The sequence below is a fragment of the Pleurodeles waltl genome, chromosome 9, assembly GCF_031143425.1.
Source record: "Pleurodeles waltl isolate 20211129_DDA chromosome 9, aPleWal1.hap1.20221129, whole genome shotgun sequence".
Lineage (NCBI taxonomy): Eukaryota > Metazoa > Chordata > Amphibia > Caudata > Salamandridae > Pleurodeles > Pleurodeles waltl.
The window spans coordinates 723,157,083-723,174,710 of record NC_090448.1 but is presented as its reverse complement, the minus strand read 5'-3'; positions in this window follow the sequence as shown (position 1 = coordinate 723,174,710).

The following is a 17,628-nucleotide window of genomic DNA, read 5'->3' as shown; positions in this document are numbered from 1 at the left end:
AAAGGACTGTGCCTGCCTCTAACAATGCCGGCTCCAACCCCCTGGTGTGTGTCTGAGGCCTTGCCTGGGCAAGGCAGGATTTCACAAGTAGGTGTGAGTCCCCTTTGAAGAAAGGTGACTTCAAAGACTAAAATGGGTATAAGAAGGGCACCCAAATCTACAGACTTTAGAAACACTTCTGGAATCAAGAGGAACCTCTGCCTGGAGAAGAGCTGTTAGCTGAGGAGGAAGTGCTGCCCTGCCTGTGACTGTGCTTTGTGGAGCTTTCCTGCAGTGCTGCTTCTGCCAGAGTAAGAGGGCAAAGACTGGACTTTGTGTGCCTTCCATCTTGAGAAGAAATCTCCAAGGGCTTGATCTAGAGCTTGCCTCCTGTTGTTTGAAGTCTCAGGGACAGCAAAGACTTCTCTCTGCCAGCACCTGGAGCCTCTGGAGAGACTCCTACTCTGCCCTGTGGTGCCCATCCAGTCCTGGGACCCTGAAAGGAGAAGCTGGCAACCTAAAGGCAAGAAAATCCACGCACAGAGCGCCGTGCGGGGAAAAGATCAACGCAAATCCGATCGGCGGCAGAAAAACGACGCGCCACCAGCTCCGCGGCTGAGAAACGACGCTCGCAGGAAACGCGACCGAAGAATCGACGCACGGAGCAGGAGAAACGATGCGCAGCATCGCTGACGGAGGCTGGGAGATCGCAACCTGCGCGGCTGGATCGTCAACTCATCGTGCGGCTGGATTTTTGACTCAAGTACCGCCGTGCGGAGTTATTTTCGACGCACGCCCGCCCGTGCGGGGTTATTTTTGACGCACACCAGGTACATTTTCACTCTAGCAGCGCTAGTGTGTTTTTAAAACTACTTAAAGACTCTTTTTGATTTTTAATTAATAACTTGACTTGTGTATGGTGGATTTTTGTCGTTTTGGTCTTGTTTTGTTTAGATAAATATTTCCTATTTTTCTAAACCTGTGTTGTGTCATTTTGTAGTGTTTTCATTGAGTTACTGTGTGTGTTGGTACAAATACTTTACGCCTAGCACTCTGAGGTTAAGCCTACTGCTCTGCCAAGCTACCAAGGGGGTAAGCAGGGGTTAGCTGAGGGTGATTCTCTTTTACCCTGACTAGAGTGAGGGTCTTTGCTTGAACAGGGGGTAACCTGACTGTCAACCAAGGACCCCATTTCTAACAGTCTACTAGTCCCTTGATGGCTATATTTCCTGCAACTATGACTCGTAATCGCTATTTGCTTCTTCTTCGTATGCTGCATATTGTAGACAATGCTTTAGCCTTGCCACAAGATCATCCTGATTGTGACCGTCTTTTTAAGATTATGCCTGTCTTTGATCATTTTGTAGATCGGTTTTCAGAGGTCTATGTTCGAGGCAAAGAGATAAGTGTGGACGAGTCTTTGGTCCTTTTCAAGGGGCGTTTAGTTTTTAAGCAGCACATTCCTAGTAAGAGGGCATGGTATGGGATTAAATTGTATATGCTGTCAAAAAGCAGTACAGGATACGTGTATAATTTCCGGGTCTACACTGGTAGGGATTCCAGTATAGACCCTCCTGGTTGTCCGGCCAATTTTGGAGTTAGCACAAAAATATTGTGTGGGAACTTGGTAGACGACTGTTTAACAAAGGTCACCATTTGTACGTAGATAATTTCTACACTGGAGTGCAGTTGTTCAAGGAGTTGTTTAGAGTGGACACTGTTGCTTGTGGCACAATCTGTTCTAACCGGAAAGGCTATCCAAGGGAGCATGTCTGTAAAAGACTTGAGAGGGGACAGTGCAGTGCCTTGCGGAATAATGAGCTGTTAGCTCTGAAATTTTCAGACAGGAGGGATGTGTACATGCTATCTACCATCCATGATGAGAGTACTTTCCCTGTGACTGTTTGGGGCCAGGTTGCGGAAGCGCGCAAACCTGCGTGCATTTTGGACTACAATAGGCACATGGGTAGTGTTGATAGAGTAGATCAGAGGTTGGAACCTTACACTGCTCTGAATAAGTCTTACGTGTGGTATAAAAAGTTGGCCCAACATTTATTTGATCTGGCAACTTTTAATGCCTTTATTGTGTTCAAGGATTGGTCACCTGAATCAAGGATGACATTTGTTAAATTTCAGGAGTCGGTGATAGAGAGCCTTATTGTGGTGGAACAGGCAGTTCCTTGAGTTCCTAGAGTAGCAGTGGTGGAGGATGTGGCTAGATTGAAAGATTGCCACTTTCCAGATCACATTTCTCCCACTCCCAAGAAAGACTTACCCACTAAGAAATGTAGAGTATGTGCCCGAAGAGGTATCCGGAGGGAGAGCTGGATGTACTGCCCCGATTGCCTTTCAAAGCCTGGGCTGTGTGTGCCCGCCTGTTTCAGAAATTACCACACCAAGAAATCTTTTGAGGAAATACCGTGAGCGTAAACTGCCTATTTTATATTTTCGTATGTTCAGTATCGCAGTTGGCATTACTGTCATGTATTTAGTTAGAGCTGTTGTGTTTGTAGTTTTGTACTTGTTTCATCATTAGTTAGTGGTTTCTTTGTTGTTTATAAATGGGAAAAAAAGTGATGGTTGTGTGCGTAGGGTGGTGCTTGGCTGGCGGTGTGTATGGGGTGGCACGTGGCTGGCGGTGTGCTTGGGGTGGCGCTTGGCTGGCTGTGTGCGTGGGGTGGGACTTGGCTGGCAGTGTGCGTGGGGTGGCGCTTGGCTGGCAGTGTGCGTGAGGTGGTGCTTGGCTGGCAGTGTGCGTGGGGTGGCGCTTGGCTGGCGGTGCCAGCCAAACGTCAGTCCACACACTCCCATCAGCTAGTGTGACTGTTGTATCAGGTATGTGGGCGTATGTAAGTGATGGGCCCTTGAGTGGCGCTGTCTGTCGATGCGAGTGTTGTAATGTGCTGGGCCCGTGGCTGGTGACGTGAATGGTCTTGTGCATGTCATGTATGAAAGGTGTGTGAATGGACTGTAAAACGGTTGGTGCCTTGACGCGGCTTTACAGCTCACGAGCTGTGAGTCATTGGTTCAGTTTTTTGGCCTTTCAGTTATTAACAGTGCATTTCACATATGTAAAATCTCTTGTTAATAAAATTTGATCTACTGAACCATCACTCACCCTCGTGCCAAATCCAACCAGTATGTGTGGTACAAATGACAAAACCTGCTCCGCTGTAATCAGGCGTCACAGCACACTTGTGACACGCTAGGTGTCTCAGGTGGGACCCCGATGATGAAGAATGCCACCAACTTGGTTGGTGGGTGAGGGATCTTTTTCACATAACCTAAGTGCAGTTCTTTTCAAAATTTTAGTGTTTGCCACATTACAGATGTACGTGGACACATCAAAATGATATATTGCAAAACTACCTGTGTTTGGGAGATAGGGGGAACCTATGTTTTTGGTCATGGGTGGGGCCTTCATCTAGGGAAACCTACCAAACTCAGACATTTTTTTAAACTAGACACCCCAAGGAGTCCAGGGAGGTGTGGCTTGCGTGGATCCCCCAACATTTTCTTACGCAGACTCCTCTGCAAACCTCAAAATTTGCTAAAAAATGCATATTTTCCTGACTTTTCTTAGTAGGATCACCGCTCCAGCACAACATTCCTACTCCCCAGCGTTCCCCTTAGTCTCCCAAGTAAAATGACACCTCACTTGTGTGGGTCCTCAAAGAAGAGTCAGCCTAAAGATGTATAAAAGAAGAATATGTCCTTATTAACTCGCTGTGCTATCCCCTCTATCTCTACAAGATTTGGGCCTTAATCTGTTGCAGACACCTGGCCCACCCACACAAGTGAGGTATCATTTTTATCGGGAGACTTGGGGGAACGCTGAGTGGAAGGAAATTTGTGGCTCCTCTCAGATTCCAGAACACTCTGTCACCGAAATCTGAGGGAAAAGTGTTTTTTTAGCCAAATTTTGAGGTGTGCAAAGGATTCTGGGTGACAGAACCGGGTGGGAGCCCCACAAGTCACCCTGTCTTGGATTCCCCTAGGTCTCTAGTTTTCAGAAATGCACAGGTTTGGTAGGTTTCCCTAGATGCCGGCTGAGCTAGAGGCCAAAATCCAAAGGTAGGCACTTTGCAAAAAACACCTCTGTTTCCTGAAGAAAAATGTGATGTGTCCACGTTGTATTTTGGAGCATTTCCTGTCGCGGGCACTATGCCTACCCACACAAGTGAGGTACCATTTTTAAAGGGAGACTTGGGGGAACACTGGGTGGAAAGTAATTTGTGGCTCATCTCAGATTCCAGAACTCTCTGTCACCGAAATGTGAGGAAAAAGTGTTTTTTTAACCAAATGTTGAGGTTTGCAAAGGATTCTGGCTAACAAAACCTGGTGAGAGCCCCACAAGTCACCCCGTCTTGCATTCCCCTAGGTCTCTAGTTTTAAAAAATGCACAGCTTTGGTAGGTTTCTCTAGGTGCCGGTTGAGCTAGAGGCCAAAATTCAGAGGTAGGTACTTTGCAAAAAACACCTCTGTTTTCTGTGGAAAAATGTGATGTGTCCACGTTGTGTTTTGGAGCATTTCCTGTCGCGGGCACTATGCCTACCCACACAAGTGAGATACCATTTTTATCAGGAGACTTGGGGGAACGCTGGGTGGAAGCAAATTTGTGGCTCCTCTCAGATTCCAGAACTCTCTGTCACCGAAATGTGAGGAAAAAGTGTTTTTTTAGCCACTTTTTGAGGTATGCAAAGGATTCTGGGTAACAGAACTTGGTGAGAGTCCCACAAGTCACCCTGTCTTGCATTCCCCTAGGTCTCTAGTTTTAAAAAAAGCACAGGTTTGGTAGGTTTCCCTAGGTGCCGGCTGAGCTACAGGCCAAAATCCACAGGTAGGCACTTTGCAAAAAACACCTCTGTTTTCTGTAGAAAAATGTGATGTGTCCACGTTGTGTTTTGGAGCATTTCCTGTCGCGGGCACTATGCCTACCCACACAAGTGAGGTACCATTTTTATTGGGAGACTTGGGGGAACACTGGGTGGAAGGAAATCTGTGGCTCCTCTCAGATTCCAGAACTCTCTGTCACTGAAATGTGAGGAAAAAGTGTTTTTTTTAGCCAAATTGTGAGGTTTGAAAAGGATGCTGGGTAACAGAACCTGGCAAGAACCCCACAAGTCACACCGTCTTGCATTCCCCTAGGTCTCTAGTTTTCAAAAATGAACACCTTTGGTAGGTTTCTCTAGGTGCCGGCTGACCTAGAGGCCAAAATCCACAGCTAGGCACTTTGCAAAAAACACCTCTGTTTTCTGTAGAAAAATGTGATGTGTCCACGTTGTGTTTTGGAGCATTTCCTGTCTCGGGCACTATGCCTACCCACACAAGTGAGGTACCATTTTTATTGGGAGACTTGGGGGAACACTGGGTGGAAGGAAATCTGTGGCTCCTCTCAGATTCCAGAAATCTCTGTCACTGAAATGTGAGGAGAAAGTGTTTTTTTTAGCCAAATTGTGAGGTTTGAAAAGGATGCTGGGTAACAGAACCTGGCCAGAGCCCCACAAGTCACACCGTCTTGCATTCCCCTAGGTCTCTAGTTTTCAAAAATGCACAGTTTTGGTAGGTTTCTCTAGGTGCCGGCTGAGCTAGAGGCCAAAATCCACAGCTAGGCACTTTGCAAAAAACACCTCTGTTTTCTGTAGAAAAATGTGATGTGTCCACGTTGTGTTTTGGAGCATTTCCTGTCGCGGGCACTATGCCTACCCACACAAGTGAGATGCCATTTTTATCAGGAGACTTGTGGGAACGCTGGGTGGAAGGAAATTTGTGGCTCCTCTCAGATTCCAGAACTCTCCGTCACCGAAATGTGAGGAAAAAGTGTTTTTTTAGCCACTTTTTGAGGTATGCAAAGGATTCTGGGTAACAGAACTTGGTGAGAGTCCCACAAGTCACCCTGTCTTGCATTCCCCTAGGTCTCTAGTTTTCAAAAAAGCACAGGTTTGGTAGGTTTCCCTAGGTGCCGGCTGAGCTACAGGCCAAGATCCACAGGTAGGCACTTTGCAAAAAACACCTCTGTTTTCTGTAGAAAAATGTGATGTGTCCACGTTGTGTTTTGGAGCATTTCCTGTCGCGGGCACTATGCCTACCCACACAAGTGAGGTACCATTTTTATTGGGAGACTTGGGGGAACACTGGGTGGAAGGAAATCTGTGGCTCCTCTCAGATTCCAGAACTCTCTGTCACTGAAATGTGAGGAAAAAGTGTTTTTTTTAGCCAAATTGTGAGGTTTGAAAAGGATGCTGGGTAACAGAACCTGGCAAGAACCCCACAAGTCACACCGTCTTGCATTCCCCTAGGTCTCTAGTTTTCAAAAATGCACAGCTTTGGTAGGTTTCCCTAGGTGCCGGCTGAGCTACAGGCCAAAATCCACAGGTAGGCACTTTGCAAAAAACACCTCTGTTTTCTGTAGAAAAATGTGATGTGTCCACGTTGTGTTTTGGAGCATTTCCTGTCGCGTGCACTATGCCTACCCACACAAGTGAGGTACCATTTTTATTGGGAGACTTGGGGAAACGCTGAGTGGAAGGTAATTTGTGGCTCATCTCAGATTCCAGAACTCTCTGTCACCGAAATGTGAGGAAAAAGTGTTTTTTTAGCCAAATGTTGAGGTTTGCAAAGGATTCTGGCTAACAGAACCTGGTGAGAGCCCCACAAGTCACCCCATCTTGCATTCCCCTAGGTCTATAGTTTTAAAAAATGCACAGGTTTGGTAGGTTTCCCTAGATGCCGGCTGAGCTAGAGGCCAAAATCCAAAGGTAGGCACTTTGCAAAAAACACCTCTGTTTTCTGAAGAAAAATGTGATGTGTCCACGTTGTGTTTTGGAGCATTTCCTGTAGCGGGCACTATGCCTACCCACACAAGTGAGGTACCCTTTTTAAAGGGAGACTTGGGGGAGCACTGCGTGGAATGAAATTTGTGGCTCCTCTCAGATTCCAGATCTGTCACCGAAATGTGAGGAAAAAGTGTTTTTTAGCCAAATTATGAGGTTTGCTAAGGATTCTGGGTAACAGAGCCTGGTTAGAGCCCCACAAGTCACCCCGTCTTGCATTCCCCTACGTCTCTAGTTTTAAAAAATGCACAGGTTTGGTAGGTTTCCCTAGGTGCCGGCTGAGCTAGAGGCCAAAATCCACAGGTAGGCACTTTGCAAAAAACACCTCTGTTTTCTGTAGAAAAATGTGATGTGTCCACGTTGCATTTTGGAGCATTTCCTGTCGCGGGCACTATGCCTACCCACACAAGTGAGGTACCATTTTTATTGGGAGACTTGGGGGAACACTGGGTGGAAGGTAATTTGTGGCTCATCTCAGATTCCAGAACTCTCTGTCACCGAAATGTGAGGAAAAAGTGTTTTTTTAGCCACTTTTTGAGGTATGCAAAGGATTCTGGGTAACAGAACTTGGTGAGAGTCCCACAAGTCACCCTGTCTTGCATTCCCCTAGGTCTCTAGTTTAAAAAAAAGCACAGGTTTGGTAGGTTTCCCTAGGTGCCGGCTGAGCTACAGGCCAAAATCCACAGGTAGGCACTTTGCAAAAAACACCTCTGTTTTCTGTAGAAAAATGTGATGTGTCCACGTTGTGTTTTGGAGCATTTCCTGTTGCGGGCACTATGCCTACTCACACAAGTGAGGTACCATTTTTATCAGGAGACCTGGGGAACACTGGGTGGAAGGAAATTTGTGGCTCCTCTCAGATTCCAGAACTCTCTGTCACCGAAATGTGAGGAAAAAAAGTTTTTTTAGCCACATTTTGAGGTTTGAAAAGGATTCTGGGTAACAGAACCTGGTGAGAGCCCCACAAGTAACCCCGTCTTGCATTCCCCTAGGTCTCTAGTTTTCAAAAATGCACAGGTTTGGTAGGTTTCCCTAGGTGCCGGCTGAGCTAGAGGCCAAAATCCACAGGTAGGCACTTTGCAAAAAACACCTCTGTTTTCTGTAGAAAAATGTGATGTGTCCACGTTGTGTTTTGGAGCATTTCCTGTCGCGGGCACTATGCCTACCCACACAAGTGAGGTACCATTTTTATTGGGAGACTTGGGGGAACACTGGGTGGAAGGAAATTTGTGGCTCCTCTCAGATTCCAGAAATCTCTGTCACTGAAATGTGAGGAGAAAGTGTTTTTTTTAGCCAAATTGTGTGGTTTGAAAAGGATGCTGGGTAACAGAACCTGGCGAGAGCCCCACAAGTCACACCGTCTTGCATTCCCCTAGGTCTCTAGTTTTCAAAAATGCACAGCTTTGGTAGGTTTCTCTAGGTGCCGGCTGAGCTAGAGGCCAAAATCCACAGCTAGGCACTTTGCAAAAAACACCTCTGTTTTCTGTAGAAAAATGTGATGTGTCCACGTTGTGTTTTGGAGCATTTCCTGTCGCGGGCACTATGCCTACCCACACAAGTGAGATGCCATTTTTATCAGGAGACTTGTGGGAACGCTGGGTGGAAGGAAATTTGTGGCTCCTCTCAGATTCCAGAACTCTCTGTCACCGAAATGTGAGGAAAAAGTGTTTTTTTAGCCACTTTTTGAGGTATGCAAAGGATTCTGAGTAACAGAACTTGGTGAGAGTCCCACAAGTCACCCCGTCTTGCATTCCCCTAGGTCTCTAGTTTTCAAAAAAGCACAGGTTTGGTAGGTTTCCCTAGGTGCCGGCTGAGCTACAGGCCAAAATCCACAGGTAGGCACTTTGCAAAAAACACCTCTGTTTTCTGTAGAAAAATGTGATGTGTCCACGTTGTGTTTTGGAGCATTTCCTGTCGCGTGCACTATGCCTACCCACACAAGTGAGGTACCATTTTTATTGGGAGACTTGGGGGAACGCTGAGTGGAAGGTAATTTGTGGCTCATCTCAGATTCCAGAACTCTCTGTCACCGAAATGTGAGGAAAAAGTGTTTTTTTAGCCAAATGTTGAGGTTTGCAAAGGATTCTGGCTAACAAAACCTGGTGAGAGCCCCACAAGTCACCCCGTCTTGCATTTCCCTAGGTCTCTAGTTTTCAAAAATGCACAGCTTTGGTAGGTTTCTCTAGGTGCCGGCTGAGCTAGAGGCCAAAATTCAGAGGTAGGTACTTTGCAAAAAACACCTCTGTTTTCTGTGGAAAAATGTGATGTGTCCACGTTGTGTTTTGGAGCATTTCCTGTCACGGGCACTATGCCTACCCACACAAGTGAGGTACCATTTTTATTGGGAGACTTGGGGGAACACTGTGTGGAAGGAAATTTGTGGCTCCTCTCAGATTCCAGAACTCTCTGTCACCGAAATGTGAGGAAAAAGTGTTTATTTAGCCAAATGTTGAGGTTTGCAAAGGATTCTGGCTAACAGAACCTGGTGAGAGCCCCACAAGTCACCCCATCTTGCATTCCCCTAGGTCTCTAGTTTTAAAAAATGCACAGGTTTGGTAGGTTTCCCTAGATGCCGGCTGAGCTAGAGGCCAAAATCCAAAGGTAGGCACTTTGCAAAAAACACCTCTGTTTTCTGAAGAAAAATGTGATGTGTCCACGTTGTGTTTTGGAGCATTTCCTGTCGCGGGCACTATGCCTACCCACACAAGTGAGGTACCCTTTTTAAAGGGAGACTTGGGGGAGCACTGGGTGGAATGAAATTTGTGGCTCCTCTCAGATTCCAGATCTGTCACCGAAATGTGAGGAAAAAGTGTTTTTTAGCCAATTTATGAGGTTTGCTAAGGATTCTGGGTAACAGAGCCTGGTGAGAGCCCCACAAGTCACCCCGTCTTGCATTCCCCTACGTCTCTAGTTTTAAAAAATGCACAGGTTTGGTAGGTTTCCCTAGGTGCCGGCTGAGCTAGAGGCCAAAATCCACAGGTAGGCACTTTGCAAAAAACACCTCTGTTTTCTGTAGAAAAATGTGATGTGTCCACGTTGCATTTTGGAGCATTTCCTGTCGCGGGCACTATGCCTACCCACAAAAGTGAGGTACCATTTTTATTGGGAGACTTGGGGGAACACTGGGTGGAAAGTAATTTGTGGCTCATCTCAGATTCCAGAACTCTCTGTCACCGAAATGTGAGGAAAAAGTGTTTTTTTAGCCAAATGTTGAGGTTTGCAAAGGATTCTGGCTAACAAAACCTGGTGAGAGCCCCACAAGTCACCCCGTCTTGCATTCCCCTAGGTCTCTAGTTTTAAAAAATGCACAGCTTTGGTAGGTTTCTCTAGGTGCCGGTTGAGCTAGAGGCCAAAATTCAGAGGTAGGTACTTTGCAAAAAACACCTCTGTTTTCTGTGGAAAAATGTGATGTGTCCACGTTGTGTTTTGGAGCATTTCCTGTCGCGGGCACTATGCCTACCCACACAAGTGAGATACCATTTTTATCAGGAGACTTGGGGGAACGCTGGGTGGAAGCAAATTTGTGGCTCCTCTCAGATTCCAGAACTCTCTGTCACCGAAATGTGAGGAAAAAGTGTTTTTTTAGCCACTTTTTGAGGTATGCAAAGGATTCTGGGTAACAGAACTTGGTGAGAGTCCCACAAGTCACCCTGTCTTGCATTCCCCTAGGTCTCTAGTTTTAAAAAAAGCACAGGTTTGGTAGGTTTCCCTAGGTGCCGGCTGAGCTACAGGCCAAAATCCACAGGTAGGCACTTTGCAAAAAACACCTCTGTTTTCTGTAGAAAAATGTGATGTGTCCACGTTGTGTTTTGGAGCATTTCCTGTCGCGGGCACTATGCCTACCCACACAAGTGAGGTACCATTTTTATTGGGAGACTTGGGGGAACACTGGGTGGAAGGAAATCTGTGGCTCCTCTCAGATTCCAGAACTCTCTGTCACTGAAATGTGAGGAAAAAGTGTTTTTTTTAGCCAAATTGTGAGGTTTGAAAAGGATGCTGGGTAACAGAACCTGGCAAGAACCCCACAAGTCACACCGTCTTGCATTCCCCTAGGTCTCTAGTTTTCAAAAATGAACACCTTTGGTAGGTTTCTCTAGGTGCCGGCTGACCTAGAGGCCAAAATCCACAGCTAGGCACTTTGCAAAAAACACCTCTGTTTTCTGTAGAAAAATGTGATGTGTCCACGTTGTGTTTTGGAGCATTTCCTGTCTCGGGCACTATGCCTACCCACACAAGTGAGGTACCATTTTTATTGGGAGACTTGGGGGAACACTGGGTGGAAGGAAATCTGTGGCTCCTCTCAGATTCCAGAAATCTCTGTCACTGAAATGTGAGGAGAAAGTGTTTTTTTTAGCCAAATTGTGAGGTTTGAAAAGGATGCTGGGTAACAGAACCTGGCCAGAGCCCCACAAGTCACACCGTCTTGCATTCCCCTAGGTCTCTAGTTTTCAAAAATGCACAGTTTTGGTAGGTTTCTCTAGGTGCCGGCTGAGCTAGAGGCCAAAATCCACAGCTAGGCACTTTGCAAAAAACACCTCTGTTTTCTGTAGAAAAATGTGATGTGTCCACGTTGTGTTTTGGAGCATTTCCTGTCGCGGGCACTATGCCTACCCACACAAGTGAGATGCCATTTTTATCAGGAGACTTGTGGGAACGCTGGGTGGAAGGAAATTTGTGGCTCCTCTCAGATTCCAGAACTCTCCGTCACCGAAATGTGAGGAAAAAGTGTTTTTTTAGCCACTTTTTGAGGTATGCAAAGGATTCTGGGTAACAGAACTTGGTGAGAGTCCCACAAGTCACCCTGTCTTGCATTCCCCTAGGTCTCTAGTTTTCAAAAAAGCACAGGTTTGGTAGGTTTCCCTAGGTGCCGGCTGAGCTACAGGCCAAGATCCACAGGTAGGCACTTTGCAAAAAACACCTCTGTTTTCTGTAGAAAAATGTGATGTGTCCACGTTGTGTTTTGGAGCATTTCCTGTCGCGGGCACTATGCCTACCCACACAAGTGAGGTACCATTTTTATTGGGAGACTTGGGGGAACACTGGGTGGAAGGAAATCTGTGGCTCCTCTCAGATTCCAGAACTCTCTGTCACTGAAATGTGAGGAAAAAGTGTTTTTTTTAGCCAAATTGTGAGGTTTGAAAAGGATGCTGGGTAACAGAACCTGGCAAGAACCCCACAAGTCACACCGTCTTGCATTCCCCTAGGTCTCTAGTTTTCAAAAATGCACAGCTTTGGTAGGTTTCCCTAGGTGCCGGCTGAGCTACAGGCCAAAATCCACAGGTAGGCACTTTGCAAAAAACACCTCTGTTTTCTGTAGAAAAATGTGATGTGTCCACGTTGTGTTTTGGAGCATTTCCTGTCGCGTGCACTATGCCTACCCACACAAGTGAGGTACCATTTTTATTGGGAGACTTGGGGGAACGCTGAGTGGAAGGTAATTTGTGGCTCATCTCAGATTCCAGAACTCTCTGTCACCGAAATGTGAGGAAAAAGTGTTTTTTTAGCCAAATGTTGAGGTTTGCAAAGGATTCTGGCTAACAGAACCTGGTGAGAGCCCCACAAGTCACCCCATCTTGCATTCCCCTAGATCTATAGTTTTAAAAAATGCACAGGTTTGGTAGGTTTCCCTAGATGCCGGCTGAGCTAGAGGCCAAAATCCAAAGGTAGGCACTTTGCAAAAAACACCTCTGTTTTCTGAAGAAAAATGTGATGTGTCCACGTTGTGTTTTGGAGCATTTCCTGTCGCGGGCACTATGCCTACCCACACAAGTGAGGTACCCTTTTTAAAGGGAGACTTGGGGGAGCACTGCGTGGAATGAAATTTGTGGCTCCTCTCAGATTCCAGATCTGTCACCGAAATGTGAGGAAAAAGTGTTTTTTAGCCAAATTATGAGGTTTGCTAAGGATTCTGGGTAACAGAGCCTGGTGAGAGCCCCACAAGTCACCCAGTCTTGCATTCCCCTACGTCTCTAGTTTTAAAAAATGCACAGGTTTGGTAGGTTTCCCTAGGTGCCGGCTGAGCTAGAGGCCAAAATCCACAGGTAGGCACTTTGCAAAAAACACCTCTGTTTTCTGTAGAAAAATGTGATGTGTCCACGTTGCATTTTGGAGCATTTCCTGTCGCGGGCACTATGCCTACCCACACAAGTGAGGTACCATTTTTATTGGGAGACTTGGGGGAACACTGGGTGGAAGGTAATTTGTGGCTCATCTCAGATTCCAGAACTCTCTGTCACCGAAATGTGAGGAAAAAGTGTTTTTTTAGCCACTTTTTGAGGTATGCAAAGGATTCTGGGTAACAGAACTTGGTGAGAGTCCCACAAGTCACCCTGTCTTGCATTCCCCTAGGTCTCTAGTTTAAAAAAAAGCACAGGTTTGGTAGGTTTCCCTAGGTGCCGGCTGAGCTACAGGCCAAAATCCACAGGTAGGCACTTTGCAAAAAACACCTCTGTTTTCTGTAGAAAAATGTGATGTGTCCACGTTGTGTTTTGGAGCATTTCCTGTCGCGGGCACTATGCCTACTCACACAAGTGAGGTACCATTTTTATTGGGAGACTTGGGGGAACACTGGGTGGAAGGAAATCTGTGGCTCCTCTCAGATTCCAGAACTCTCTGTCACTGAAATGTGAGGAAAAAGTGTTTTTTTTTGCCAAATTGTGAGGTTTGAAAAGGATGCTGGGTAACAGAACCTGGCAAGAACCCCACAAGTCACACCGTCTTGCATTCCCCTAGGTCTCTAGTTTTCAAAAATGCACACCTTTGGTAGGTTTCTCTAGGTGCCGGCTGACCTAGAGGCCAAAATCCACAGCTAGGCACTTTGCAAAAAACACCTCTGTTTTCTGTAGAAAAATGTGATGTGTCCACGTTGTGTTTTGGAGCATTTCCTGTCTCGGGCACTATGCCTACCCACACAAGTGAGGTACCATTTTTATTGGGAGACTTGGGGGAACACTGGGTGGAAGGAAATCTGTGGCTCCTCTCAGATTCCAGAAATCTCTGTCACTGAAATGTGAGGAGAAAGTGTTTTTTTTAGCCAAATTGTGAGGTTTGAAAAGGATGCTGGGTAACAGAACCTGGCCAGAGCCCCACAAGTCACACCGTCTTGCATTCCCCTAGGTCTCTAGTTTTCAAAAATGCACAGTTTTGGTAGGTTTCTCTAGGTGCCGGCTGAGCTAGAGGCCAAAATCCACAGCTAGGCACTTTGCAAAAAACACCTCTGTTTTCTGTAGAAAAATGTGATGTGTCCACGTTGTGTTTTGGAGCATTTCCTGTCGCGGGCACTATGCCTACCCACACAAGTGAGATGCCATTTTTATCAGGAGACTTGTGGGAACGCTGGGTGGAAGGAAATTTGTGGCTCCTCTCAGATTCCAGAACTCTCCGTCACCGAAATGTGAGGAAAAAGTGTTTTTTTAGCCACTTTTTGAGGTATGCAAAGGATTCTGGGTAACAGAACTTGGTGAGAGTCCCACAAGTCACCCTGTCTTGCATTCCCCTAGGTCTCTAGTTTTCAAAAATGCACAGGTTTGGTAGGTTTCCCTAGGTGCCGGCTGAGCTACAGGCCAAGATCCACAGGTAGGCACTTTGCAAAAAACACCTCTGTTTTCTGTAGAAAAATGTGATGTGTCCACGTTGTGTTTTGGAGCATTTCCTGTCGCGGGCACTATGCCTACCCACACAAGTGAGGTACCATTTTTATTGGGAGACTTGGGGGAACACTGGGTGGAAGGAAATCTGTGGCTCCTCTCAGATTCCAGAACTCTCTGTCACTGAAATGTGAGGAAAAAGTGTTTTTTTTAGCCAAATTGTGAGGTTTGAAAAGGATGCTGGGTAACAGAACCTGGCAAGAACCCCACAAGTCACACCGTCTTGCATTCCCCTAGGTCTCTAGTTTTCAAAAATGCACAGCTTTGGTAGGTTTCTCTAGGTGCCGGCTGACCTAGAGGCCAAAATCCACAGCTAGGCACTTTGCAAAAAACACCTCTGTTTTCTGTAGAAAAATGTGATGTGTCCACGTTGTGTTTTGGACCATTTCCTGTCGCGGGCATTATGCCTACCTACACAAGTGAGGTACCATTTTTATTGGGAGACTTGGGGGAACACGGGGTGGAAGGAAATTTGTGGCTCCTCTCAGATTCCAGAACACTCTGTCACCGAAATCTGAGGAAAAAGTGTTTTTTAGCCATATTTGAGGTTTGCAAAGGATTCTGGGTAACAGAACTTGGTGAGAGCCCCACAAGTCACCCCGTCTTGCATTCTCCTAGGTCTCTAGTTTTAAAAAATGCACAGGTTTGGTAAGTTTCCCTAGGTGCCGGCTGAGCTAGAGGCCAAAATCCACAGGTAGGCACTTTGCAAAAACACCTCTGTTTTCTGTACAAAAATGTGATGTGTCCACATTGTGTTTTTGAGCATTTCCTGTCGCGGGCTAAATGCCTACCCACACAAGTGAGGTACCATTTTTATCAGGAGACTTGGGGGAACACTGTGTGGAAGGACATTTGTGGCTCCTCTCAGATTCCAGAACTCTCTGTCACCGAAATGTGAGGAAAAAGTGTTTTTTTAGCCAAATGTTGAGGTTTGCAAAGGATTCTGGCTAACAGAACCTGGTGAGAGGCCCACAATCACCCCGTCTTGCATTCCCCTAGGTCTCTAGTTTTCAAAAATGCACAGGTTTGGTAGGTTTCCCTAGATGCCGGCTGAGCTAGAGGCCAAAATCCAAAGGTAGGAACTTTGCAAAAAACACCTCTGTTTTCTGAAGAAAAATGTGATGTGTCCAAGTTGTGTTTTGGAGCATTTCCTGTCACGGGCACTATGCCTACACACACAAGTGAGGTACCCTTTTTAAAGGGAGACGTGGGGGAGCACTGGGTGGAAGGAAATTTGTGGCTCCTCTCAGATTCCAGATCTGTCACCGAAATGTGAGGAAAAAGTGTTTTTTAGCCAAATTATGAGGTTTGCAAATGATTCTGGGTAACAGAGCCTGGTGAGAGCCCCACAAGTCACCCCGTCTTGCATTCCCCTACGTCTCTAGTTTTAAAAAATGTACAGGTTTGGTAGGTTTCCCTAGTTGCCGGCTGAGCTAGAGGCCAAAATCCACAGGTAGGCACTTTGCAAAAAACACCTCTGTTTTCTGTTTAAAAATGTGATGTGTCCACGTTGTGTTTTGGAGCATTTCCTGTCGTGGGCACTATGCCTACCCACACAAGTGACGTACCATTTTTATCTGGAGACTTGGGTGAACGCTGGGTAGAAGGAAATTAGTGGCTCCTCTCAGATTCCAGAACTCTCTGTCACCGAAATTTGAGGAAAAGGTGTTTTTTTAGCCACATTTTGAGGTTTGCAAAGGATTCTGGGTAACAGAACCTGGTGAGAGCCCCACAAGTCACCCTGTCTTGGATTCCCCTATGTCTCTAGTTTTCAAAAATGCACAGGTTTGGTAGGTTTTCCTAGGTGCCGGCTGAGCTAGAGGCCAAAATTCAGAGGTAGGTACTTTGCAAAAAACACCTCTGTTTTCTGTGGAAAAATGTGATGTGTCCACGTTGTGTTTTGGGGCATTTCCTGTTGCGGGCACTAGGTCTACCCACACAAGTGAGGTACCATTTGTATCGGGAGACTTGGGGGAACATAGAATAGCAAAACAAGTGTTATTGCCCCTTGTCTTTCTCCACATTTTTGCCTTCCAAATACAAGACAGTGTGTAAAAAAGACTTCTATTTGAGAAATGCCCTGTAATTCACATGCTAGTATGGGCACCCCAGAATACAGAGGTGCGCAAATAACCACTGCTCCTCAACACCTTATCTTGTGCCCATTTTGTAAATTCAAAGGTTTTCTTGATACCTATGTTTTAACTCTTTATTCAGCAAATTAATTTTTGTATACCCGGTATAGAATGAAAACCCACTGCAAGGTGCAGCTCATTTATTGGCTCTGGGTGCCTAGGGTTCTTGATGAACCTACAAGCCCTATATATCCCTGCAACCAGAAGAGTCCAGCAGACGTAACAGTATATTGCTTTCAAAAATCTGACATTGCAGGAAAAAGTTACAGAGTAAAACGTAGAGAATTTTTTTTGTTTTTTTCACCTCAATTTCAATATTTTTTTATTTCAGTTGTTATTTTCTGCAGGAAACCCTTGTAGGATCTACACAAATTACCCATTGCTGAATTCAGAATTATGTCTACTTTGCAGAAATGTTTAGGTTTCTGGGATCCAGCATTGGTTTCACACCCATTTCTGTCACTGACTGGAAGGAGGCTGAAAGCACAAAAAATCGTATGTCCCAGTAAAATGCCAAACTTGTGTTGGAAAATGGGGTTTCTGATTCAGGTCTGCCTGTTCCTGAAAGCTGGTGATTTTAGCACTGCAAACCCTTTGTTGATGCCATTTTCAGGGAAAAAACCACAAGCCCTCTTCAGCAGCCCCTTTTTCCCATTTTTTTAAAAAAAAACGAAATTTTCACTGTATTTTGGCTAATTTCTTGGCCTCCTTCAGGGGAACCCACTAAGTCTGGGTACCTCTAGAATTCATAGGATGTTGGAAAAAAAGGACACAAATTTGGCGTGGGTAGCTTATGTGGACAAAAAGTTATGAGGGTCTAAGTGAGAACTATTCCAAATAAGCAAAAAAAAGGCCTGGCACAGGAGGGGGAAAAGGCCTGGCAGCGAAGGGGTTAAACAAGTGTATATTTAGATATATTTATTTATATTGTTTAAATATATTTAATTTATATTATAACACTGATGCATGTTTACATTTTTAATGCCTACTATTTTTAAATATATATATATATATACATATATGTTTACTATTTTA